The 23,775-nt window shown below is 41.7% G+C and overlaps 1 protein-coding gene across 26 annotated transcripts in view; it reads right to left on the bottom strand.

Annotated features, from left to right (window-relative positions):
* Positions 1–23,775, bottom strand: part of LOC113098631 (collagen alpha-1(XXV) chain-like) — a 564,810-nt gene that overhangs the window by 330,813 nt on the left and 210,222 nt on the right. The window lies entirely within an intron of this gene.

Raw genomic sequence — 23,775 nt, 5'->3', positions numbered from 1 at the left:
CCACTCTTCCGTTCTGATCAAAACATTAAACAGATTCACCTCACTCAGTGACACACCCACTGAGAAACTTGGTGAAAGTGCTCTAGTTATTGCCGATTCTATTGTACGGAACATGCAAATAGAGACACCAGCCACCATAGTTCAATGTTTACCAGGAGCACCTAACATCTTTTTTAAATCATCATCAAATTTAAAAGTGTTGGCTAATGCTAAACACAAATTCAGCAAGATTGTTATTCACGCTGGCGCTAATGATGTTCGACTTCACCGTGTCATTTTTCAAAACTCTAGACACATGAGTAATTTCTTACTGCTAAATTCTGAAAAAAAAACAGAGGTGTTAATTCTAGGATCTAAAAACTCTGCTTGTGATAACCTAGAACACTGTCTAAGACTTGATGGTTGCTTTGTCAATTCTTTGTCATCAGTTAGGAACCTAGGTGTGTTATTTGATCACTTTCCTTTCTAGCATTTGTAAAACTGTATTTTTCCATCTCAAAAATATATCTAAATTATGCTCTCAATCTCAAATGCAGAAATGTTAATCCATGCATTTATGACCTCAAGGTTAGATTATTGTAATGCTTTATTGGGTGCTTGTTCTGCACGCTTAGTTAACAAACTACAGCTAGTCCAAAATGCAGCAGCAAGACTTCTTACTAGAACCAGGAAGTATGACGATATTAGCCTGGTCCTGCCAACACTGCACTGGCTCCCTATCAAACATTGTATAGATTTAAAAAAAAAAAATAATAAAAAAAAAAAAAGTGCTATAAATGATAATGGAATATGATTGTACTATGGATGTACTAGGATGGAGGGGTAACAAAAGTATGAGGATATTGCATGTTTCTATTGCATAAGTGGGGAACCTTTAACTGTTAGATTGCCTGGGGGAAGAAACTGTTCTTGTGCCTGACTGTCCTGGTATTTGCGGTTCTGAAGCGCAGGTCAGATGGCAAAAGTTCAAAGATGGGGCAACTTGAGTGTGAGGGAACCAGAGTGATTTTCTGAGTCCTTTTCCTCACTCTGGATGTATGCAGTTCTTGAAGGGTGGAGTACCAATAATCATTTAAACAGTCCGAACCATTCTCTGTAATCTTATGATGTCTGATTTTGTAGCTGAACCAAACCAGACAGTTATTGAAGTGCACAGGACAGACTCAATGACGGCTGAGTAGAACTGTTTCAGCATCTTTTGTGGCAGGTTAAACTTTCTCAGCTGATGAAGGAAGTACAACCTTTGTTGGGCCTTTTACAAAATGGAGTCAATGTGATTGTCCCACTTCAGGTCCTGAGAGATGGTGGTTCCCAGCAATCTGAATTACTCCACTGCAGCCACAGTGCTGTTCATGATGGTGAGTGGTGGGAGTGCAGGGGGGTTTCTTCTGAAGTCCACGATCATCTCCACTGTTTTGAGCGTGTTCAGCTCCAGGTTGTTAAGACTGCAACAGATAGCTAGCTGCTCAACCTCTTGTATGTAAGCAGACTTGTCACCAACCTGGATGAGGTCGATGACTGTAGTGACGTCTGCAAAACTCAGGAGCTTCACAGAAGGGTCTTTAGAGTTCCAGTCGTTGGTGTTCAAGAGCAGTGGGGAGAGAACACATCCCAGAGGGGCACCAGTGTTGGTGGAGCAGCTGTTTGACATGAATTTCCCCAGTCTCACTAATTGTTGCCACACTCACTAACATCTGTCAGAAAGCTGGTGATCCACTGACAGATAGAGCTAGGAACAGAGAGCTGGGTCAGTTTGGTCTGGAGGGCTGCTGATGGTGTTGAAAGCCGAACTAAAGTCCATAAACAGGATCCTCAAATAAGTCCCTATTTTGTCCAGATGTTGCAGGTTGAAGTGCAGTCCCATGTTTACTGCATCATCGACGGACCTGTTTTCTTGGTAAGCAAACTGCAGGTGGTCCAGTAAAGGTCCAGTGATGTCCTTCAGATATGCCAGAACCAGTCTTTCAAACAACTTAATGACGGCAGACGTTAGAGCCACAGGATGTAGTCGTTAAGTCCTGTTATCTTGGATTTCTTCGGAACTGGGATGATGGTGGAGAGTGGGAAGCAGGAAGGCACTTCACACAACTCCAGAGATCTGTTGAAGATCTGTGAAAAGATGGGGGCCAGCTGGTCAGCAAAGGTTTTCAGACAGGCTGGTGTAACGCCATCTGGGCCTGGTGCTTTTCTTATTTTGTTCTTCCTGAAAACCTGGCACACATCATCTTCACAGATTTGAAGAGCAGAAGTGGTGGAGAAGGGGATTGCAGGAGTTGTTAATGGTTGTGTAGGGAGATGGTCAGAATGGGTGTTGGGGGTTTCAAATCTACAATTAAATTCATTCAGGTCTTTAGCAAGTCGTTGATTACCCGCAGTGCAGGGGGATGGTGTTTTGTAGTTAGTGATAGCTCTCGGTCCTCTTCACACTGAAGTTGAGTGATGTGTATGATTTCACAGATACTATTTAAACAACACTGAGCTGAATGATGACATCACTGAATTCAATGATGAACTCCCTTAACTGTCATTTTGCATTATTGACATTAAAACAGTTAAACATTTTTTGTTTAAAGAGCTATATAAATAAAGGTGAACTGACTTGACTTTGGTTGTGGACAGGAAAGGCACATGGTCCGTGCTTGTCCTGAGAAGGAAGAATCAGTTGTGCCTTTAAATGAGAATAAAAAGAGGAGCAGACAAATACAGACAGAAATGAGGAACACAGACAGAAGCTGATGATGGATCAAGTGTTGTTGACACAGGGAAGAGAGATGGAAATGATCATGGAATACCTAGTAAGGAAAACTTGGAATAGTGTTGTGTAACTGATGCCCACTTGTTTGCAGTAGAAGGTGAGAAGGCTATGGAACTGATTTTTAAAACACCTGCAATAAAACATAAATTGAAGAAAAAAAGGCAATTGGAAGAGAGCTAGGAAAGTGTCTGGAGATTAAATGTCAGAAAAAGGTGCTGAAAATCCTGGGATGCAGATGGAATCAGATATAAGTAATTTTGATGAGTCTGCCCCAGAAAGTGGAAGTGTATCTTTAGGGTCAGTAAATTCAGTCTCACAAAGAAAAAAAAAATCTGTTAGAAGTGCTTATGCACTTGAGAAAATCAGAAAATTCCTACAAACAACCAAAGGAATGAAAGGACTGAGAGTGAATGATTTTTTACCATATCGAGAATTGTTTATTAATTCAGCACGGTGCACAAGAAACTAGGAAAAGAACAATGCTTTTAAACTAATGAGACAAAGGAAATGTGATGTAATGTTGGTTACAGAAACCCGAAGTTATGTTAAAAATGAACATTTTAATCTTGTTTTAAACAAGAAGAGTATGTTTATGAGCATGTACAGTGAATGACGAAGTAGATAGGAATCATAAAGAGCCTCATATTGCATCTCAGCATGAAATATTGAAACTCACTGCTGAACAGGATCTTCATGATGTTTGGAGAATTTTGCAATAAAAAATGAAAGACAATATATACATGGGCACAGGCAAGAGAGAACTTCATTACTTTTGGCAAGATTGGATAGATTTTATTGTTTTAACCTCTTAGCCTGCACCCCGACACCCTCGTCCTCAAAGTCACTCAACTTGCACTTGTCAGTGTTTATGAATAGATTAAATGAAACGGGACGAATTTGATCTTGACAAACTATGTATCATTATAAAGATCTAAGCCTCAAGCATCGACGACAGATCGCTGTTTTTCAATGGAATGCTTATAAAGACTGTATTTGCTACATTTGTGTAAGCAGTACACATAAAAAAACATGAACATTAGAAATGCTGTACATACCAGATCCGTCCTAATAAAGAGTCATAAACACATCCACAGCTGTAAATCCCGGTTTAGTTAGAAAGGTAAGGGTCCACTGAACGACATCTCATGAAGCACGTTTAGTCCAATGAAGCAATAACGTTGTAATATGGATCATAATTCCTTTGTTTACGTTTCAGTTCTTCAGGGACAGAACTGTTTGCGTTCGTTATGGAATAACTCACGGTCGGAAACTGCGTCTTGGTAGTAAAAAAACGGCATGTGTAAATGCAGCCGTTTTTTGAATTTATTTTGAAAATACGTAGCGCCTATAAGCGCCTTAAGCCACTCATGGTGATCAAAGCGCAAATGCAGCGGCGATATTACCTGCTAGTTCTTTCTTTATCACTCCACTTTATGTGGTGTTTGCTACAACTGTGTGTGAGTTGAAGAATGTTTTGTTTGACTGTGAAGATTGCTTCTGGGAAATGACTCTGCCGTTAGTTGAGAAGCAGGCTAAAGTGTTCTACGGTGTTAATAAATATCTGTAAATGGAACCGGAGTCTTGCATTCAATCAATGGGCGGCATAGTAGAACACTTCTGCATCGGTGAAGACTCCGGGCGGATGAAGACGGACCAGTTGCAGGCCACGTGCGGTAAAGGAGAGGCCTTCATGTGAACTGTTCGTGTGAATCCAAAGGGCGACGGACAAGGCTACACAAGCAAGCATGTGAGAGTGTCTTGAAAGTAGCGCAAGTACTGCCATTATAACACACGGACATTTCATTTGTGTTTTTTTTCCTTAAAGCAGCAGTGGACATTCTCTTTTCCTGCAATTGATTATCTAGCAAGAAACTAAGTAAATAAGTAAATTAAGCATTCTCCCAGTTGAATATAAGATGTTGTAAGTTAATATAAAAGTATTGTTCATACAAGTGAGTTTTCTAATTTAGACTGTTCCAAAAGTTTTTTCACACTTTCTTAATTGCCTTTTTTATTGCTCATTCATTGAAGTGTGTTATTATGACACTGTAGTGTTTGATGTACAGTATTCAAATGTTAAGCTAAGGTATTCAAAGAGATTTATATTTACATTTCATGTCATTTTCAACATTTCATGTTATTTCATATTTGCACACATTAGAGAACAGAATATATTTTGTTTAAATTTCAACACATTTAAACCTCTGTACATTTAATATGTCACACTCAAAAGGAAAGCACTTTTCCAACTGAAGAGGTCACTCTTGGAGACGTTCAAAAAGATAGTGACGCAGAGCAGACTACCCTATCACAGCAAGGTGATGCTGATGAGCGAGTTGAAGACACAGCGCAGGAATCACAATCTCAGGTTGGTGGGAATGACACACAACTGCTTCCTGGAATTAGGAAATCTGGACGCACACAACAGCTCACTGAAAAAGGAAAAGCTTCGTTAGATGACAAATTAAGATCAAGATGGCAGCGCGACCACATCGCGAGGCTCAGCGTCCAGATTTCGGAAATTAGTGTTAATCTACCTGGTTATTTCATTCGTGTTCGCGCGATTCAGTTATGCGAACTACATCTATACTAAACAGTCACTTTTGGACATCAACAAACAGTGTTCCAACATAGTTTTAGATCATCCTTTCGACTTCAGCGAACTCCCCCCGGAGCTACTGAGATCACCGCGGACAAGCAGATCACTCGTACCGATCAGAAGTTCTTGGCGTCAGCGTCAAGACCGTAAACAAAGACGGGGAAAGCGTGGTAGGTTGCGTGCTAAGCTAAGGCTAAACCCACATCGACCAGCTCTGCCCAGCATCTTCCTTGCCAATGTACGGTCTCTGATGAACAAGATGGACGAACTAAAGATCTGGACCCTCACACAAAAATGGCTTATGGACTGTAATGTTATGTTTTTCACTGAAACATGGCTCTGCAACAATGTCTCAAGCAGCGTGGTGCATTTGGATGGACGCTCTTTCTTCAGGGCTGACAGAGTAGCAGCAACCTCTGGTAAAAACAAAGTGAAGTGACATTCAGCCAAGTATGGTGACCCATACTCAGAATTTGTGCTCTGCATTTAACCCATCCGAAATGCACACACACAGAGCAGTGAACACACACACTGTGAGACACACCCGGAGCAGTGGGCAGCCATTTATGCTGCGGCGCCCGGGGAGCAGTTGGGGGTTCGATGCCTTGCTCAAGGGCACCTAAGTCGTGGTATTGAAGGTGGAGAGAGAACTGTACATGCACTCCCCCCACCTACAATCCCGTCCGGCCCGAGACTAGAACTCACAACACAAAGGTGGTGGAGTTTGCATTTATGTTAACAAATCATGGTGTAAAGACTCTGTCATTGTTGATACCCACTGCTCTGCTGATCTGGAGTTCCTGATTATCAAGTGCAGGCCATTCTATCTACCACGTGAGTTTACTTGCATTGTTGCAGCTGCAGTTTATGTACCTCCGGACGCTAATGCTAACGTGGCTATGAAAGAACTCTGTGCTGCTAGTAGCAAACTACAAACCCTGCACCCGGATGGTGCCTTTATTGTTGCTGGGGACTTCAATCACTGCACTTTAAGATCTGTTCTCCCCAAATTTCATCAAAATGTCTCCTGCACTACAAGGGGACATAAAACACTGGACCATGTTTATACTAATGTGACTGATGCCTACAAAGTCACACCCCTCCCCCATCTGGGTCAGTCTGACCACCTCTCTTTGTTCCTGCTCCCCAAGTATACCCCGGTTATCAAATGTGTGAAACCTACAATAAGGACTGTTAAAATCTGTCTGGAAGGTGCAGATTCCACTCTTCAACATCAGTTCCAGCACACAGACTGGAGTGAGTTTGCTGCCCAGGCCACCACAAACTATCGGAACAACATTGACAATTACACCAACTCTGTCCTGGAGCACATCAACACATGTGTGAGCAGAGTGACCACACACACAAAAATAAAAATTTTCCCTAATCAGAAGCCCTGGATGAACAGAGAGGTTCGCCTCTTGCTCAGAGCAAGAGATGCAGCCTTCAAGTCTGGTGACCAGGAGGCTTACAGCTCAGCCAGAGCCAACCTGAGGAAGGGTATCTGCCAGGCCAAACTCAAACATAAACAGAGGATTGAAGAACACTTCAATTCTTCAGACCCCCGGCGTATGTGGCAAGGCATACAATCTATCACAGATTACAAACTACCTAACTCTGTGCCCCCCTCCAGCTCTGCCTCCCTCCCAGACGAGCTCAATCACTTTTATGCTCGTTTTGATAAAAATAATAAGGAGATCTCACTCAAAACTGAGCATCAACCCAGTGAACTGCCTCTCACACTCTCCACATCAGATGTTTACTCCACTTTGCGTAAAGTGAATTGACGGAAAGCAGCTGGCCCTGACGGAATACCTGGTCGTGTGCTTAAAGCCTGTGCAGAGCAGCTGGCTGAGGTCTTCACGGACATTTTCAATCTGTCCCTGGCCCAAGCAACTGTCCCCACTTGCTTCAAGCACTCCACTGCATCGGTCCCTAACGACTTCCGTCCTGTTGCACTCACCCCCATCATTGCCAAGTGCTTTGAGAAACTGGTCGCATCCCACTTAAAATCCTGTCTCTCTGCTACATTAGACCCATTCCAATTTGCCTATCGCAACAATAGGTCAACTGAGGACGCCATCTCAACGGCACTTCACTCTGCCCTCACCCACCTGGACAGTCAGAACACACATGTGAGAATGCTGTTCATAGACTTCAGTTCTGCATTTAATACGGTAATCCCCTCCAAGCTGATCTCCAAGCTCAGCCATCTTGGAATCAGCACACCCATCTGCAACTGGATTCTAGATTTTCTGACTAACAGACCTCAGGCTGTTAAGTTAGAAAACCTCTCCTCCTCCATCATCACCCTGAACACTGGAGTGCCACAAAGCTGCGTACTGAGCCCTCTCCTGTACTCCCTATTCACCCATGACTGCGTTCCTGTTTATGGCTCCAACACCATAATCAAATTTGCAGATGACACCACTAGAGGTGGGAATCTTAAGGCACTTAACGATTCGTTCCGATTCCGATTCTGGGAGGAACGATCCGATTCCCAAAACGATTCTTAATTAATTATCCTGCTGTGCAAAAAATACTCTAAACTTTTTATTTTAACCAAAATTGGAGTTACTATGCTTTTTGTATATAGTTAGAATATCTGTTAGACAGTATTGCCAAATTAAAAATGATTATCAATATTTATTTTTCAATACTTTTAATTTATTAACAGTTATTTTCAGGATTAACAAACTCTGAATGAATGGTAAGCCATACAATTGCAATGAAAAATCATTAAGAATAAACAGTTCTCAATTTGTATGACAGGGAGATTTAGGGATTCTAAGATGTGATCTATACACTCACTGTAGAGTGCGGGGACAGCCGTCTCACTAAAATAACGAGGCGGGGGCAAAGTGTATCGTGGCTCAAGTACCTGTAACGTCGTCCGAAATCCTTGGTTTTCCACAACGGAGTACGGGCGCAGATCTTTGGCAATAAAACCCGCCACTGATCGGGTAATTTGTTTTGCCTTTTCAGAATTCGGTGGAAGCTTTGCTACTTGATCCAGGGTCCTTTGAATGTAACCGGGAGTGTTCGTGATTGGAAGAGAATGCTGTTTCTCCAGCTCTGAATGGAACACACAGTATGGCTTTTATCAACGACACATTCGGTGTCTTCAGAAAATCCAAAATGTTGCCACACATCCGATTTTATATGAGATGGTGCAGGTCGTAGTTTGTCCATTTTATCTTAAACGAAGCTAATTCACCAGCATATGAACGGTCGTCCATCACCGTCTTTTTTGTTTGGTCACGTGAGTCTTGACAGTGCTCGCATTTGAATTGAACACAGAATCGATTCTGAATTTTTGAGAATCGATTCTGGATCCTTAGATAACGAATCGCGATGCATCGATGCATCGAGCTTTTCTCCCACCACTAGACACCACGGTGGTAGGTCTGATCAAGGATGACGACAAGTCAGCCTACAGGGATGAGGTGCAGCACCTGGCTGTGTGGTGTGCCACCAACAACCTGGAACTAAACACCCAGAAGACAAAGGAGATCATTGTGGACTTCAGGCGGACTAGGAATCATGCACACACACCCATCTACATCAACGGAGCTGTAGTGGAGCGTGTGTCAAGTTTCAAGTTCCTTGGCATCAACATCTCAGATGACCTCACCTGGTCCCTAAACACCTCCACCCTGGTCAAAAAGGCTCAGCAGCGCCTTTACTTCTTACGGAGCCTTAAAAAAGTTCACCTCAGTCCCAGGATCCTTGCTGAATTCTACCGCTGTACCATTGAGAGCATACTCACAAACTGCATCTCAGTGTGGTACAGCAATTGCTCCGCATCTGACCGCAAAGCACTCCAGCGGGTGGTGAAACTGCTCAACGGATCACCGGCACCCAGTTAACATCCATCGAGAACATTTATCAGAAGCGCTGTCTGGGCAGGGCAAGAAACATCATCAAGGATGCCTCTCACCCTAACCATGGACTTTTCACCCTCCTTCCATCCAGCAGGCGTTACAGAAGCCTACGCTCTCGAACTAGTAGGCTCAGGAAGAGCTTCTTTCCTGAGGCTGTGACACTTCTGAATGCCGCACCACCTATCTAACCTGCGCCTGCTCTTTTACTGCACTGGTCACAGTACTTTACATACATATATTGCACTACTCATATTTTGCACAGTCTGCACATGGTTAAATCCATTACACTATAAACTGTCTAAGTGGTTACTGTACAAGCACAGTAGACTATTTCTACAGAAAATCATTGCACTACTGTTATTTTGCATATAATAGATTGTTCAACAATACTTTGCACACTCATTCAACTGTATTTATTACCACTGTTCTCACGTTCCTGCTATTCATAATGTATATATAATCCTTCATTGCTCTGTTCATAATGTACATACAATATCTACATTGCATTCATATTTATACTCTGTATATACTCTGCTCAATACTGTATATAGCAACTCCACTGTACATTCTGTATATCATAGCTTTACTTACTCTGCACTTTTATGTATATAAAACACTATATTCTTGCACTTCTGGTTAGTTGCTAACTGCATTTCATTAGCTCTGTACTTGTACTCTGCATAATGACAATAACGTTGAATCTAATCTAATCTAATCTAAAAAATGGAAGGATCTAAATGTGAGTTTTGTAAGGATGTACAGAAGATGGAAGTATCATATCAATGGCTTAAAACGGTCCATTAAGAATAATGATGCTGATGATCTGATTGATGAGATTGTAAATGCAATCAACACCATTCAAGTTGAAATGGACAATACTTACCTCAAAAAAAGAGCCATTTTAAGTCCTGAACCTGACATTCGGAGAATGAATGACACATGCCAGGCATTCACTAGGATTGCAAATACAAATGTTCAATGTTTCCGCAATGGTGATGATTCAGAAATCATATCTTGGCCTGATGCTAAGTCAGTGTTTGACAGCACAGTTTCTAGTGTTTCCTCAGCTCAAACCGCTAAGTCAAAAGCTTCTTCTAAATTATCCAGACATTATTCTGTCCTGTCCCTTAATGCAAAACAAGCAGCAGCTGAAGTTGCGGCTATGCAGGAGGTGATGAAGATAACAAATGCACAACATCAGCAGAAGGAAGAAATTCAAAGACTTGAGGTGGAAGATCAAATCTTGAAGGCTGAAAGAGAAGCTAAAGAAAGGGAAATTGAAGCAGAGAGTGCTAAAAAAAGAGTTCAGTTCATAGCAGAAAGTGCTGATAGAAAAATGAAGTTGGAAGGGAAAAGAAGAGAAGTAGAATGGCTAGAAGAACATAAAGGGCATGTTGCAGCACAAGCAAGACTGCAGGTTTATTCAGAAACTGTCGATCCACCACTTGCACTTAATCCTTTAATGGATCCATTTCTTCCCTCCTATCAAGCATCAGTCTCCCAAGCTCGTCCTGCACAACAAGCCAAGCTCAGTCAAGTCATCACCCCAACTGCACTTCCACTCATGCAACAAGTCCCAACCACTCAAGCTCCCGCCACTCAAGCCCTTTTTAACTCTCATGAAGCTTCCAATGACCTTGTGAGAACTCTTGCTGAAGCAATCACAGCTAATTGAGTTCAAATCCCAGAACCTGAAGTTTTTAAAGGAGATCCTCTCAAGTATAATGATTGGAAGCTTTCCTTCTTTACTCTGAATGATCGCAAGAACTTGCTGACTCAAGAAAAGCTTTTCTTTCTCCCTAAGTATGTTGGTGGCTCAGCCAAGAGAGCTATTGAAGGCCATTTCCTTGTAGGAACAGAAACAGCTTATCATGCTGTCTGGGACATACTTGAAGACAGATTTGGTAATCCATTCATAGTTGCCAAGTCATACCATGACAAGATACATTCATGGCATAAATTCGGCCCCAAGGACAGCGAAAATCTTCGTGAGTTTGTTGATTTCCTGAGCAGTGTGGAATCAGCTATGCCGTATGTTCAAGGTCTACAAACTCTCAACGACTGTGTGGAAAACCAAAAGATTGCTGTCAAGCTCCCGGATTGCTTAAGCTCACGCTGGAACATAGAAGCCACGATTTATCAAAATTAACACAAAATGTTCCCTGACTTCAGATACTTTGTCAGATTTCTCAGCGTGGAGGCTCGAATTGCATGCAACCCCATCACATCATTATATGCAGTGAAACAAATTGACCAAGAAAGAACAAAAACAACAGAACGAGAACAGTCTAAGTATCAACGAAATCAAAACATCAGTGCTAAGACTTTCACCACTAATACAAGTGAGAAGACAAGCATCACATGCATGTTTTGCAAAAAGAAAGGCCATGTCAAAGTCATGGCCTCACTTGGAACATTTGGCAGATGAAATGTCTCGAGAGCTCGACTGTGAAGTAGGATTGTTAAACGGGTATAACTGTCCACAATCTTTACTTCCCAGAGATGTCATCACGGTAGTGCTGCAACAACGCGTCGACGTCATTGATTACGTCGACTACAAAAATACGTCGACATGCGTGAAATGCGTCACCGCGTCACACTGTTTACATCTCGCGTAATGGCATAATGTGAATGGAGAAAGTTGCATTCTATCACAAAAACAGAGACGATTGTTATCAAAAGTATGTGAATACTTTAAACACAGGACAAATAAAATGGCCCTTTTTTCCCTTTGTAAAACCAATATGGTGAACCATGGCAGCACAACTGCGATGCGCGAGCACCTCAGAGGAAAACATCTTGGCGCTCTCCGGTGTTACGGTTTAACTGGTTACCGTGTGATCTGGTGACCAACTTCCTGGTTCAGGTCTGATATTCTTGCGCTTGCGACATTCTGAAAAGTTTAGATGTTTTTAATAACTCGATGCGGTGCGGACGCGCCTGGAAAAAACGAGCGCGTCGCACCGTGTGCGCGTCGCGACCGCGTCGCTTCCATTATGAGCGCGCTTATCGCGCGCCTACATTAGAAATAACGAACTTGAGCGCGCAATAGACATGAAATGTGAACGGCCCCTTAAAAGACAGCGCGCCGCGAGACAACAGTCACAAACCACCGAGCTACCCCGAATCAGCTCCAGATCTCTGGAAACCATGCTAAACCATAGCAGAACCCTGACTACATTTTATGGTTTGTGATGCTAAAGAACATTTCATGACGTCTCAGACAACTGTAAATTTATGGCTACTGTGGTTTAATTATAAATGCTATCATAAGCTCATATTTACCATAGTAAAATAATTTTCTTTGCCTCTTATTTATTTTATACTGTAAAAACTTCAACCACATAAGTTGAATAAAGTGAATAAAGGTTGAAATATTATATTAGAAGTTGTACTTATTTTTATTTTTTGGTAAAGTTATCCAAAGGATTCATTAGCTAATTTAAAAAAAGAACATTAGATTAATTATTTATTGTAATAAAAATAATCGTTAGATTAGTCGACTAATCGAAAAAATAATCGTTAGATTAGTCGACAGAAAAAATAGTCGTTAGTTGCAGCTCTACATCACGGGCAATGAAAACCAGCCTTATGCACAAAAGTCTGTGTTGGGTTGGAGCATTATCGGCTACAGCAGCACTGAAGTTGATTATGATCATGAGGATGAAATCGGTGTGAGCCATCGTATCATCATAAAGAAAGTTCAGCCAGCTACCAAGCCCTCTACAGAGCTCAAGTCTAAGGTCCATTTTGTTTATAGAACTCAAGTCAAGGAAATGATCACTCCATCAGATATACTTAAGGTGTTTGAGTCAGATTTTACTGAGATGTTTAGTGAAGTAGTTCTAATGTCGCAAGAAGATATTAAGTTCTTGGTGAAACTGAAAGAAGGAATCAAGTAAAAGCCAAATGGGCATTAAGAAATGCATTACGAAATGCCATTGCCTTTCAAGGAAGAGAGGCCAAGTCTGCCAAAACAACAAAGTGTGTGCAGAACATAGACTCAGATGTCTGGAAAAACGTCTTAAGAAAGATAATCAATATCACAAGGATTATGTGGCTTTTATGGAGGACATGATTGCAAGAGGTGATGCTGAAAAGGTTCCAGAGCCTGAGGTAACCAATCAGACCACGTGGTATATCCCTCACCATGGAGTTTACCACCCTCAAAAGCCAGGAAAGATTTGTGTGGTATTTGATTGCTCAGTTTAGCAACAATGAGTTTTACAGAATAATTAACTCAAATGATATATAGGGAATTTGAATAATTAATCAGGAATATGATTAATTTAGATCTCAGATGACAGTTACATTAAATTTGATTGATTATGAAAAATAGCTCAATTGCCTATAACAATAAATAATCACAGGGCACTGTAACTTACTCATTAATATGTCAATATTACATTCTTCATATCAATTATTGTGATATCTCTTACTGTAAATTACTGCAAATCAAACCGTGGTATGTCCAGCAAACCACTGTAGACCTATCAATTTTCAATAAAGTTATCACGCCTTATATTAAAATGGCTTTTTCTCTCAGCCCCTGTGCTGAGGGGGTTTGCGCTATGAGCGCGGCCCATGGCCGCGCGGAAGCAACGTTGGAGAGCAGCTTGTCCGAGAACGGAGACGGAGAAAAAGAGGAAGAAGCGCGAGGCGGACCTTGTTCGGTCGTTCTTATGGCTTGAAATGGTTCACGCCCCTTTTTCGCGTAAACAGCCAATGAAAGTCCGCGATCTGAAACGGAGGGAAAAGTTCCTTTGTCTCTGTGAAGACAGCCCCCCCTGGAGATCTAGGGCTTGTCCAAATTCCAGGGATTATTCTAGCAAGTTTGTAATTCAGATAACATACATATTTCATTACTTTGCTCTAGATAAATGGGTCTGTCAGAGCATGACGATTAGAACAAGACTAAACATAATAGATTTATGTGATCAAAACATGAAGTTACATTCAAATGTAGAATTACACGTATTTAAAGATTTGCTTAACACATGATAACACTGCAGATGTTGGGAAACATCTAAATGTACCAAAAGGGAATACGTAATACATGTATAAAACATAAAAACAGAAAGTTAATGAATACATTCCATAGAATGCATTGTTTAAAAGAAGCCAGTGATTTGGCTTCTCTCCTGTCCTGTGTGGTCGTAAACTTTCCTTTGTCTCCAGTGTTGGAATGTGGTTGGGGGTTTTCATTTCTTCTTTGAAGCTCGCATGGGCATCGTAAATAATTTAAGTCCAGCCAGGCTGGCGCCAGGCCAGGCACTTGGTGCAAAAAGAGTTTCATTTGGAAAATCTGAATTAAACACATGAATCGATGATCTGCATATCCGTTACATCAGCTAAGTTTCAGAATACATAATTGAATGAACATCTACTCACCGGGCCAGACCTTACAAATACCCTTGTAGGGGTCTTGTGCCATTTCCGCAAAGGACAAGTAGCCATCATGTGTGATGTAAAGCAGATGTTCCATCAATTTCATGTTGCACCAAGGGACCAAGATTACCTCAGATTTTTGTGGTGGGAAAGAGGCAATATGGAAGCTCCACCGTCAGTGTTCCGCATGAAGGTTCACTTGTTTGGTGCTGCATCGTCACCTGGATGCACAAACTTTGGACTCAAACACCTGGCTGCAGAAGGAGAAGGCAAGTTTAGTGAAGCTACAGTGAGATTTATACAGTAAAACTTTTATGTTGACGATGGATTAACAAGTTTGGACAGTGAAGAGGAAGCTATCAAGCTTGTTATAGAGGCAATAGACCTCTGCAACACCGGTAAACTCCGTTTACACAAATTCATTACCAACAACAAGAAGGTTCTTGCCACAATCCCAAAGCAAGAAATTGCTGAAGTTTCAGCTGACCTGGACATGGCCTTGGGCGAGCAAAGGATGGAACAGGCTCTTGGGGTCCAGTGGTGCATTAGCTCAGATAAATTCCAGTTCAGAGTGAGGGTAAAGGAGCATCCTTTTACCAGAAGAGGAGTACTGTCAACAGTGGCCTCAATTTTTGATCCTCTTGGATTTGTGTCACCTATCATTTTGAAAGGTAAACAGATTCTACAAAGTATGTGCCAAGGCAAGGTAGGATGGGATCAGAATCAGAATCAGAATCAGAATCAGAATGAGCTTTATTGCCAGGTATGTTTACACATACGAGGAATTTGTTTTCGTGACAGAAGCTCTGCAGTACAACAGAATGACAGCGACAGAACATAAAACACATAATAAAAGAATAAAAAATACAAATAAGTAGATAGTGAATGACAATATACAAATGACAATTGTAGGCAGGTATATTACAAAATGCAGTTATGTATGTACATATATATTATGTGCAAAATTTAAGTGTTTACTAAGTATGAGTGTTAAATAAAGTGTATGTGTATATAAATATAAAGTGTAGTGTGTTCACCGTTATTATCAGCTGTTCATAAGATGGATTGCTTGAGGGAAGAAACTGGTCCTGTGTCTGGTCGTTCTAGTGCTCAGTGCTCTGTAGCGTTGACCAGATGGTAACAGTTCAAAGAGGGAGTGTGCTGGATGTGAGGGGTCCAGAGTGATTTTGACAGCCCTTTTTCTCACTCTGGATAAGTACAGTTCTTGAATAGATGGGAGAGTTGAACCGATGATTCGTTCAGCAGTCCGGACTACCCTCTGTAGTCTTCTGAGGTCAGATTTAGAAGTTGAGCTGAACCAGACAGTTACTGAAGTGCAGAGGATGGATTCAATGATGGTGGAGTAGAACTGTTTCAGCAGCTCCTGTGGCAGGTTAAACTTCCTCAGCTGGTGAAGGAAGTACAACCTCTGCTGGGCCTTTTTTACGATGGAGTCAATGTGAATGTCCCACTTCAGGTCCTGAGAGATGGTGGTTCCCAGTAACCTGAATGACTCCACTGCAGTCACAGTGCTGTTCATGATGGTGAGTGGGGGGAGTGCAGGGGGGTTTCTCCTGAAGTCCACGATCATCTCCACTGTTTTGAGGGTGTTAAGCTCCAGGTTGTTGAGACTGCACCAGACAGCCAGCTCTTTTACCTCCTGTCTGTAAGCAGACTCATCACCGTCCTGAATGAGGCCGATGAGTGTGGTGTCGTCTGCAAACTTCAGGAGCTTGACAGAGGGGTCCTTAGATGTGCAATCGTTGGTGTAGAGGGAGAAGAGCAGTGGGGAGAGAACACAGCCCTGGGGGGCTCCGGTGCTGATTGTACGGGTGCTGGATGTGTATTTTCCCAGCCTCACTAGCTGCTGCTTGTCTGTCAGGAAGCTGTTGATCCACTGACAGACGGAGGTGGGCCCGGAGAGCTGATTTAGTTTGGGCAGGAGGAGGTTTGGGATGATCGTGTTGAAGGCCGAGCTGAAGTCCACAAACAGGATCCTCACATAAGTCCCCGGTCTGTCTAGGTGTTGCAGAACATAATGCAGTCCAATGTTTACTGCATCGTCCACAGACCTGTTTGCTCTGTAGGCAAACTGAAGAGGATCCAGCAAGGGCCCAGTGATGTCCTTCAGGTGGGCCAGCACCAGTTTTTCAAATGACTTCATGACTACAGACGTTAGAGCCACAGGCCTGTAGTCATTTAGTCCTTTAATTTTGGGTTTCTTAGGGATGGGGATGATGGTGGAACATTTGAGGCATGAAGGGACTTCGCACAGCTCCAGCGATCTGTTGAAGATCTGTGTGAAGATGGGGGCCAGCTGGTCAGCACAGGATTTCAGACAGGCTGGTGTAACACAATCTGGGCCTGGTGCTTTTTTCCTTTTCTGCTTCCGGAAGACCTGGCGCACCGCATCCTCGCTGATCTGAATTGCAGATGTGTGGGAGAGGGGGGATGCAGGAGGTGAGAATGGTGAGAGTGCTTGATTGGAGAGGTGTTCAGGATGGGTTGCAGGAGCTGTTAATGGTGTGAACGGTAGTTTGGAGAGGCATTCAGGGCTGGTTGCAGGAGTTGTGAAGGGTGTGAATGGTTGTGTGGGGAGGCTTTCAGGGCAGGTGATGGGTGTTCTTTCAAACCTGCAGTAAAACTCGTTCAGATCGTCTGCCAGTCGTTGATTCTTTACAGTGCTGGGGGGTGGTGTCTTGTAATTGGTGATCTTCTTTAGACTTTTCCACACTGATGCGGAGTCGTTGGAAGTGAACTGAGTCCTTATTTTTTCAGAATAATTCCTCTTTGCCACTTTGATCTCCTTTTCCAATGTGTATTAGCCTGTTTATACAAGACATTGTCCCCCTTCACGTAAGCATCTTCTTTGGCCTGACGGAGCTGTCTGAGTTTTGCAGTGAACCACGGTTTGTCATTATTGTAAATTATTTGAGTCTTTGTAGGAATACACATATCCTCACAGAAACTGATATATGAGGTTACGGTCTCTGTGAGTTCATCCAGATCAGTGGCAGCAGCTTCAAAAACACTCCAATCAGTGAGGTCAAAACAAGATTGTAAATCCTGCTCTGCTTCATTAGTCCATCTTTTTACAGTCCTTGAAACAGGTTTAGCTGATTTTAGTTTCTGCCTGTAGGACGGTATAAGATGAACCAGAAGGTGATCAGAACGTCCCAAAGCTGCTCGTGGAACAGAGTGATATGCATCCTTTATTGTGGTGTAACAGTGATCCAATATATTACTGTCTCTTGTGGGACAAGTAACATGCTGTCTGTATTTTGGCAGTTCACGGGACAGATTGGCTTTATTAAAGTCCCCGAGAATGATTAAAACAGAGTCCGGGTGTTGTTGTTCTGTCTCTGTGATCTGATCAGCGAGTTTCTGTAAAGCTGAGCTCACATGCTCTTGAGGATGGATGTAAACACTGACCAGAATGAACGAGTGAAACTCCCGCGGCGAATAGAACGGCTTGCAGTTAATGAAGAGTGTTTCGAGATTTGAGCAGCACGTCTTCTTTAACACAGATACATCTGTACACCACCGTTCATTGACGTAAAAGCATGTCCCGCCGCCGCGCGATTTCCCAGTGGATTCTGATTCGCGATCCGCTCTGAACAGCTGAAAGCCCGGCAGATGGAGCGCGCTGTCCGGTATGGTGTCATTCAGCCATGTTTCCGTGAAACACAGAGCAGCAGAGTGTGTGAAATCCTTATTTGTCAGAGAAAGCAGAAGGAGTTCGTCCGTTTTGTTGGGTAGAGAGCGGAGATTTGCCAGATGGATGCTAGGCAACGGCGTTCGAAATCTGCGCTTCCTGAGTCTGACGAGCGCTCCCGCTCGCTTCCCCCGTCTGCGCGTCCTGAAGCGCTTGATCAGCGCCGCCGCTCCTCCGATAACAACGTTCACTAAAACATCTGAATAATTGAAATCCGGAAAAACATCTTGTGGTGCGTTCTGCCGAATGTTCAGCAGTTCTTCCCTGGTGAAACTGATGGCAGGAATATAACTAAAGACAGGACAAACTAACAAAAACACAAAAACATATGCGGAGCTCGTCACGGAGGCAGCCATCCTGTATCGGCGCCAGCGTTTACATTGCATTGGATACATTACATTGGATGAGCCACTTCCTGACGACCTCAGGCCGCATTGGGAAGCATGGCTCCAAGACCTTCATAATCTATCTGCGGTAGAGATACCAAGGCACTACATACCATTGGCAGCCAAGGAAGTTCTACAGTGTGAACTTCACCATTTTTCCGATGCTAGTGTTTCTGGCTATGGAATGTGTTCTTACCTTAGGGTTGTTTCAAAGTCTGGAGAAGTCCATTGTGCTCTTGTTATAGGGAAGGCAAAGGTTGCTCTGACGAAGGTAACAACAATCCCAAGGCTGGAACTCTCAGCTGCGGTCGTGGCCACAAGGACAGGTGCTCTGCTAAAGAGAGAAATGGAGATCGAAGATCTGCATGAATACTTTTGGACCAACTCCAAGGTCGTCTTTGGTTAAATTAACAATGATGAAAAGCGATTTCATGTATTCGTAGCCAATCGAATCCAGCAGATCAAATTGAGCACAGAACCAAGTCAGTGGCAATATGTTGCCTCAGAAAATAACCCGGCTGACCATGCCTCTCGCGGACTCATGGCAAAGGAGCTTGTAGAGTGTAACTGGTTCACGGGACCTAGTTTCTTGTGGCAAAAGGAGCTCCCTAACAAAGAAAAGATTAAGATGCAAGACCTCAATGAGGACGACCCAGAAAACAACGAAAGCAAATGAGGAAATGTCCCTATAAGATGGACTTCAGAAGTTTTCTGATTGGAAAAGAGCCGTAAGAGTTAAGACTTAAGCGTTTTGCAAAAGAGGTGAAAGGTCTTAAAACAAGATCCAATGAAGCTACCACACTTGACGAAAGAATGGATACTGAACAATTCATAATCCATGCAGTTCAGGAAGAGGCATTCAGTAATGAAATCAAGGCTCTTAAACAAAAGAAAGAGGTACAAAAGAGCAAGTCAAACGAGCTGCACAAGTTGAACCCTTTCATGGATAGCCAAGATATCCTGAGGGTGGGAGGTAGATTGACACAAGCAACACTCCACCCTCATGTCAAACACCCAGCTATCCTCCCCAAAGGACATCATGCATCTCGATTATTGATAAAGCAATATCATGAGAAGGTGAAGCATCAGGGTCGTGGAATGACCATCAATGAACTACGTTCAAGTGGGATTTGGATCATAGGGTGTAGTAGTGAAGTGTCATCACTCATTTTCAAGTGCATCAAATGCAGAAAGCTCAGAAGGTGTAATCAAGAACAAAAAATGGCCGATCTTCCACCATAGAGGATAGAAGCTACCCCTCCATTTACCTATAGTGGTATGGACTGCTTCGGACCATTTTATGTTAAAGATGGAAGGAAAGAACTGAAGAGATATGGGCTTCTATTCACCTGAATGTGTTCATGTGCCATCCACACTGAGGTATTGGATGACCTTTCCACTGATGCTTTCTTAAATGCGTTGCGCTGTTTTATTGCCATAAGAGACAATGTAAGTCATCTACAAAGTGATCAAGGCACAAACTTTGTGGGAGCACGCATTGAATTTCAAGTATTAATGGAAGGAATGGAGCAAGAATGTGTGAAAGAGCTAGGATGCAACTTTGTCATAAACCCACCTGCTTCCAGTCATATAGGCGGTGTCTGGGAGAGGCAGATACGGACCGTGAGAAGTGTCCTCACATCCATCCTAGACCATTCTGCTGGAAGATTAGACAGTTCTTCATTAAGAACATTCCTGTACGAAGTGATGGCTATAGTGAATAGTCGAGCATTGACCACGGAACATCTCAATGATCCATTAGGACCTGAACCCCTAACTCCAAACCACATATTGACAATGAAATCTTCAATAATCGCACCTCAAAATGGTGAATTTGTAAGGGAAGATCTCTACCTTCAGAAGCGATGCAAGAAAGTACAGTTCTTGTCCAATGAATTATGGACCAGGTGGAGAAAGGAGTATTTGCTGAATCTACAGCAGAGGAGCAAATGGAACAAGGACAGGAGAAATGCTAAAGTGAATGACATTGTCCTGTTGCAAGATGATGGCACACCAAGAAATCAATGGAAGCTGGCGAAAGTAGTTGAAGTCTTCCAAGGAGCTGAGTCAGAAAACTCAAACTGTTACTTAGTGACACAACACTAGACCGTAAAGGCACATGCTCAAATAAGCCCGTTTACTTAGAAAGGTCAATACACAAAACAGTACTTTTGCTTGAATCTGAATAAGTAGGTTAGCTCTTCAATGCCATTGTTTTGTTTATATTTGAAGGTATATTTGTGTATTTACATCAATGTTTTATAAGGTTCTGTTAACAATGTAATTTAATTATTGTAAATCACACAGTGTGTGATGGTGGGAGTGTAAATGCAGCCGTTTTTTGAATTTATTTTGAAAATACGTACTTTTATTTTGACATGGTTAAAAACCGGAAGTAGCGCCTGTAAGCGCCGTAAGCCACTCACGGTGATCAAAGCGCACATGCAGCGCTGATCAAAGCGCACATGCAGCGGCGATATTACCTGTTAGTTTTTTCTTTATCACTCCACTTTATGTGGTGTTTGCTACAACTGTGTGTGAGTTGAAGAATGTTTTGTTTGACTGTGAAGATTGCTTCTGGGAAATGACTCTGCCATTGGTTGAGAAGCAGGCTAAAGTGTTCTACGGTGTTAATAAATATCTGTAAATGGAACCGGAGTCTCACATTCAATCAATGGGCGGCATAGCATGGTTTTGCATCGTACAGTGTCACAAACAGAATGAGGCGATCCACCGGAAAAAAGAATGAATGAAAGATAGGCGAAAGATAGTTTATTTGAATTTGGCGCTCCCTTGTGACGCGCTCTGACGCACCTGTCAGCTGATGGAGGCGGAACTTACAGCGATCGCCTTTTCCTTTGTTTGTTTTATTTTTCAACAGTTTTTTATTTATGTGAGAGTGTGTTTTATGTTGAATGTGAATGTATCTGCGTGATTACCATGTTTGAGTGCAAATCAGCCCAAATCAGCTCGCTATTACTGTATGATCACGGCTATCAAAGTGAATGCGTCTATATGAATAGAGAGAGTGGATTATTTACTTTATGGCACATTTGTGTTTTTACCATCTGTATAACTGGCCATCAGCACATCAGCACTTATTTGCATTGTAATTCATTGTAAATGCTGCATTTCTAGCAATCTCAGGATTTTTTGTAATTGGCAAACAAAGTTAGATCTTTTTTTTATTTTTCTTATTATTGTTACTCAAATTATCCTTATTGTATTTTTCTAGTGCTAAAATAAATCACTTATATGATGTCTAAGTTTCTGTTTAAAAAAAAAACACTATGCAGTGGTATGTTTACTGACTAAATAGTTTGTAGAAGCCTTCAATACTATTGGGAAATATTTTTTCTTATACTTTCGGGGTGGGGGGTCTATACATAGTATCAGAAAAATCTTTGCAGGAGTCTCATTTTTCATGAAATCTTATTCAGATTTGAAATAGAAACTCATGAGACATGTGGCTTTCAACAAATCACTTTTCTAGATTGCTCCAGGACTCATTTCATGTAGTTTTATATCCCCCCCCCCCCAAAAAAAAAAAAAGATTTAAGTTTTGTAGAACATAGTAGTGTTATGTTAGTACATAGTATTGTGTACTAACTATTAATTATTACTATTTAGTAGTGTGGTAAAAAAAAAAAATCAAGGCATTTTTGGAGATATATCCAGCTGCAGACCCGCAGCACCACCAGCGCTGCCAGGACCCCGCCGTGAGGACCCCGCTGCCAGGACCGAAAGTGAGGGGCGGAGTTGTCTTAAAACACAAGCATGGCGTAGAGCACGGTGAGTTGTCAAATTTTATTGACATGTTGTGAAAAATTATCGCATATTTATAGTTCAGCGTTTATCTGTTAAATGTTTAATTTGTGTTAGGATTTATCATCTTATTGAACCATGAAAATGTAGTCATACTCTATTGTATATAAAAAAAAAAATAATTCTACGGATGGTTCAATTAATTTTTGTGTGTTGTAAATGGCCTTGTGGTGACTTTTTAACTCTTGTATGGTGTTCGGGTCTGTAGGTTTATAAAAAAAAAAAAAAAAAAAAAAAAAAAAAAAAAAAACATTATTTGTGTGTGTTTGTGTTCGTGTGTGTGTGTGTGTTCATGTGAGTGTGTGTTTGTGTGTGTTTTCATGTATATAATGACAGGTATTAGAACGTAAATATGGTTTATAAGGACATCTGTGTCCTCATAAGCCAAAATAAAAGTAATTTAAAAATGCAGCGTGTCCACCAGACCCATGAACACTGGCTGAATATCAAAAATATGAACACCACACAGGGGTTAAAGAGGTTTATCTTGTTAAAGTGTTTGTTCCACATTCCTCTGTTATATGTATTGTTTGTGACGTATTGTTACCTTTATAATTGAGTTTTTATTTATTAAACCCCATTTGTCAATGTTGAGAAAATTGTGTGATGCATTCAGTTCAGTTCAGCTCAGTTTTACAAAAATTTTTTATATATATTCAGAGCTTCAAACTGTATGTTCTGCACAATGTAACTTCATATTAACTGTTTAATTATTTGTGTATTTTTGTTGCAGTAAGATGACAGCCACTATTTCACCTGGCAAATGGCTGCTATACTGAAAAACAAGGTTGGATATAAAGAAGTCGGCTAAAGATTGGACTGAAGTGTTAAACCCTTAATTACCTTTTTTTTTCAGGATATCCCACAACAGATTGGGGATGTTGACTGTGGAGTCTTCATGTTGATGGTGAGATATTCTGGTTTGATTTTTTTTTTTTTTTCGATAATGTTTCTTAACTTTTGCTGTTTTCCAGTATGCTCTACATCTTTTCATGGGAGCACCCTTTGATTTTACATCTGTAAATACTTACCAGTTCAAGTAATTGACCTTTATGAAGTTGTAGCAGTTGAAATATCAAGATTTTACTATTTTTGTCTTCCAGTGCAACTTTCCAAACATTCGGAGGTGGTGGTCTAATTATTCTAGAAAACATTGGGGGTTTCTCTGAAAGGTAGATACTGAACATTTACTCCAGCCCACTGTTACATTTTTACCCTCTTAT

Source organism: Carassius auratus, unplaced genomic scaffold (assembly GCF_003368295.1).
Source record: "Carassius auratus strain Wakin unplaced genomic scaffold, ASM336829v1 scaf_tig00216597, whole genome shotgun sequence".
Taxonomy (NCBI): Eukaryota; Metazoa; Chordata; class Actinopteri; order Cypriniformes; family Cyprinidae; genus Carassius; species Carassius auratus.
Note: the sequence above shows the minus strand (reverse complement) of the source record. Positions and strands in the feature narration are given on the sequence as shown.